This window comes from Sebastes fasciatus, chromosome 2 (assembly GCF_043250625.1).
Source record: "Sebastes fasciatus isolate fSebFas1 chromosome 2, fSebFas1.pri, whole genome shotgun sequence".
Taxonomy (NCBI): domain Eukaryota; kingdom Metazoa; phylum Chordata; class Actinopteri; order Perciformes; family Sebastidae; genus Sebastes; species Sebastes fasciatus.
This window is the reverse complement of record NC_133796.1, coordinates 30,132,808-30,137,685: the sequence shown is the minus strand read 5'-3', so window position 1 is coordinate 30,137,685 and position 4,878 is coordinate 30,132,808. Positions and strand designations below refer to the sequence as shown.

At 39.7% G+C, this 4,878-nt stretch overlaps 1 long non-coding RNA gene across 1 annotated transcript; it reads left to right on the top strand.

Moving 5' to 3' along the window:
* The first annotated feature begins 983 nt into the window (after positions 1-983).
* Positions 984-1,422, top strand: LOC141757574 (uncharacterized). Its single transcript, XR_012591672.1, has 2 exons — positions 984-1,125; positions 1,202-1,422. It is a non-coding gene; the product is annotated as an uncharacterized LOC141757574 (long non-coding RNA).
* Positions 1,423-4,878: the final 3,456 nt, after the last annotated feature.

Here is a 4,878-nt window from a genome sequence, read left to right as displayed (position 1 = left end):
AGAGACGAGACTAACAGAGGATATGCTGTTCCCAAACCACTGGTGCCTGCTATCCTCTATCCTCAGAGGAAGGGACACTACAACGACAACTACCCCTTATCTTTCATAGAGTCGGCCAAACTTTGTTACAAGTTGCACAGTGCACTATATTTGTGATGTGGGGTCAACTTTATTCGGGGTGGTATATTTTATAGCAAAAGACATAATCTGAAGAAATGAAATGTCACCCTCTCACCATGTTCTTTTACAAAAACAAATAATTTTTCATTACTGCAGTTCATAAGCTTTTTTGTACGTATCAATATTTACAAGATAGACAGACCTACATTTTTTTTTTTTAAGTTGATGCCAAGATTCACATTTTATTTATGTGTCTGTGTAAGAGGTAGCTTTTGGGAGAGGTTTTAATTTGTTTTCTGTAAACTGAGAAGGATTTGCTCATAATATTGCCTGTTGGAAATCAGTGTAACACTATTTGTGTCCCCTCCGAAACACTAGCTGCCAGATACTGTAGCTATGGAACAATACTATTAACGGCTTGCCCTGTTCAGATTTGCCTTACCAGAGTATGGCAGTGTTGTATTCTGCTCTGTTTGAATGTGTGTGTGTTTTCATGCAGTACACGTGTGGTATAATGGTGTCTAAGGTATACATGTCTCATTTACTGAGCATTGCTGATGTAACAAGTTTCAATTTGGAAATAGCCAAATCTTTTACGCTGTATTAGTTCAGCCACAAATTCATCTCGTCTTTTATGTTGTTAAATGCGATTCTGTTTTACAAAACACTAACATTGCAGATTTTAAAGGGTCAGTGTGTAACATTTCGGAGGATCTGTTTGCAGAAATGGAATATAAGGGGAAGGGTGAGCAGAGGGGTACCCAGTTGGTTGCAATCTGCAACATCACCACTAGATGCCACCAAATCCTACACACTGGTCCTTTAACTGAGCTAATTTGTCTGAATCTGAAGTTGTTTCTGTGAGAGACACGATTATCTTTTGGCAGTTTAGGTTTGTATTAGATCGCACCAAGTTAAGAGTGTATGTTGGTTCTGAAAGCCCCTTTTCTTTCTCACAATCTCTTCTTGCAGCTTCCTGAAGAGCCGCAGTGTGTGTGTGTGCGTGTGTGCGTGTGTGCGTGTGTGCGTGTGTGCGTGTGTGCGTGTGTGCGTGTGCGCGTGTGCGCGTGTGCGCGTGCAGGCAGGCAGGCACTATCATGATCTCCTCTGTTTGGTTCTGGATGTAGAAGTTCCACTGCAGCCAGGTTTTTAAAAAGAAATACTGCAGAATTCAGTAATTTGCATGCAAATATCCCTCTAAACTAGGAAAGTTCAATTCATATTTGTGAACATGTGCTATTCTTTTTCACACCAAAATGTACAACATGAGTTTCAACTCCTGTTACAATGTTGGAAACCTGAGTTAAAGGACCAGTGTGTAACATTTCGGGGGGATCTATTAGCAGAAATGGAATATAATATGAATAAGTATGTTTTCTCTAGTGTTTAATCACCTGATAATAAGAGTCATTGTGTTTTTGTTACCTTAGAATGAGCCGTTTATATCTACATAGGGAGCGGGTCCTCTTCACGTTTCTACAGTAGCCCAGAATGGACAAATCGACCACTGTTAACTTTTCCTGCTTGGGCTGTTACTCGCTCCGAAGTTAACCCCCGTCACGCCACTCAGCCGCGCGAAACAAGACACAGTAAACCTCTGTTGGTCTTGAAGAGCTGCACCATTTATTTCTGCACAAACTGCAACTCATTTGATATTCTCAAAGCTAAACTTACTCTGTTCTAGCTCACTTGTTTGCTCACACAAACATTCGCCGCCTCTCTCTCTCTCGCTTCACCACTCACTTCCCATATACACACACTTACACTCTACACACTGGCTCTGCTATTCTCCAAATGACCTACGCTACTCTTAACAACTGGCTCTAGATAGGGCTATTCACATTTTCACGTCGGCCACCGTAGTTCTTCTACAGGCTTAGCACACGGGAGAGGTTGATATCTGCAATCTCGCCGCAAGATGTTACACACTGTACCTTTTAAAAGTCGCTTTTCCTAGCCCCCCTCTCTAAGTAGAAATTTTACAAATGTCAAATTCAGAGAGGGATACGTCTGTTATTTGTGGGAAATAAGGCCTAATAATGAAAGTTCACAAACTGAGCTGTCCTATCCAGGATTCACATTCTGAATTCTGCGGTTACACCTTTTAACTCGTGTGCATTTCACTGCAGCGTGCAAAACACATGATGTACATATTTACCTAATGCATTCTTATAGTGGATTTAGCTAGTGGTTTGTGCCATTAATCGTACCATGGGACTGCCTCCTGAGAAACTTTTCTATCTATACATTCCAAGTGGATGCCTTGACTCAAGCCTTCTGTTACAGACTGAGGGAGACAGTTGTCACGGGGGGTCTTTGCAGTGCTCGTAAAGCGGCCTCCATTATGTTGTTCAGTGAGAACAAACTCACTGTCGGGACGATTACATGGAGGCAGCAGGCTACCTACTGTGTGGGAACCCTTTCTTATGGGCTTCATGTGACGGCTGGAGTTTGATGTTTGTGTGTGGCCCTAACAAGGCTGTGTTTTTGTACATATATATAAAACGCCTTACAACATTTCAACATATTTTATAGGACAAAAGGAAACGGGCGTATTACCAGAACGAGACAATCCATGCGTTTTTTTCACATCAGAAATACTCAGGCCTTTTGTGAAGGGACATATCCTCCAGTGTCTTTTATGTATCGGCACGGTTCCTCGGCCTGTAGTCACTTCTGCTTATGTATACACTATTTTGACACTCTGAAGGACACTATTATTTAAGACCCTCATTGTTGAACTTCACACTAAAAAAAACTGAATCAAGCTGCTCCTCCTGTGTTAACTTGGACTACCTGATAGAAAATAAAAACCCTGGACAGGGTTAAGAGACATTATTAATTATGTATACTTTTCATTGACTCAGCAGTTTTTTTTCCGTGCAGCTTAAATAAATAACATATAATCATAAGGTGAACGCAAGAAGGCAGAGGGGACGCTTTCGGCAATATTGTGCTGTTTTGTTTTTTTGTCTGTCTGTTCTGAGTTTCACCTCATTTATATCTCGGCCCGTCAAGTGAACATGCTGATTAAACATTCCTGTGGAAGTTTAATAAATGTAAACGTCACTTTAGGGCCGTTTGAATTGACGTGGAAAGTTTTAAGTTGGTATGAGTGTGTTTGTATGAGTGAAAAGAGGAGTGCCACACATTATTATTTCAGATTTACTACTGTGCATTAGCTTGCTATCCCTACTCATTACTACCAGGATTTGATATTTTGTTTGTAATGTGTTTGTTTCACCCCTAGCTCCTAAGACGAATTGATCAGAAGGATAATGTGTGTTCAATGTCTCAAAGTGGTTTTTATTGTATGCCTTGTAAAAGTGATGGTGGGGTAAATGCTGTAAAAAATTTGTGTTTTGACAAGGTGGTCGTTGAACAAATAGTCGTTGTAATTGGTTTTGCACTGTTAACATTGATATGCACTAACAGAAGAGAAACATACCTCATTTTATACCGAACATAAATTGTGCAAGAGTGCTATTGTCATTTGGGTACCTTTTAAAAGCTGAATAATGGCCAAAAGAATTATCTCAACATGGTAGCGGTGTCTTAAACCAGCTGAATAATATTAACTTGTAAAAAGTATGAAAGGGCTGTTGAATTTTTTTGGCGTAAAAAAATGGAAGTGTTAAAAATAGTACCACTTCAATAGAACTTGCTGCAATTTGATATATTAAGGTTAGTGGTACACCTATACCAGACAAAAGGCTACCAGTGCAAAGGCCTGAGTACCAGCACACAGCTCATAGATGACGAGGACGATGGGACTCGCAACAAGAGATAGATGGATGTCATTTGAATGGTCTAACAGAAGCAGTTTTTCTACAAAGTACGGAAGAAAATATGTAGACAACACTGGTACTCGACTCAATCAGCAAAAAAATGGTGTAGGTGCACCCCTAATTCAGGTAGTTCTTTTTCCAGTCCAGAGTCCATCATTTAACACACAACTTTACACAAACACGCTCAAACTTTGACAAACAAAAAAAGGGGAAAAGGCTGCTTTCTAAGGATTTGAGTGTTGTCATCTATGTAGCAGAGGGAAATGTTCATTCTTGTTGTATGAGACTCACATCCAGAGTGCTGAACAATCTAAAGGGAGACATTTTCTTCAATGCAATATCAAACTCCCAGATTGTACTTTGTGGTGCATGTACAGTGTGGACTGAAAAGTTAGGCAGAGGAAACATGTTATTATGAACTACCCCGAGGATATCATTTCCACTGTACGGCCCATTCTGTTTATATTTCACGTTCAAGCAAAAGGAAGGTGTTTGTGAATACGGGAGGTTACTCATTTGTGTTGATTTCAATGTTCATCTATTTACATAAATGACCAAATAATGTATGTAGCCTTTCACATCACAGTCACATAATGTATATGGTGATATATATATATATATATATATAAATATATATAACAAAATGCCTTATAGACGAGGGACATTCAACCTGATTAGAAGTACCAGGATAATAAAAGACTAAGATCATAAATTGGCTTGTTGTCGTTTGTAATGAGCCCCTAATCCCTCTGAGGACAACCGGATGAAATGTATTAAACCTGCAGTAGGCAGAATATTTTTGGCATCATTGGGCAAAAAATATCCATAATAACCTTTCAGCATATTGTAATTCAAGTGTTCTGAGAGAAAACTAGACTTCTGCACCTCCTCATGGCTCTGTTTCAGGCTTTAAATAATCTAGCGTGACATGAGACTTTGGCCAATCACAGGTCATTTCAAAGAGAGCGTT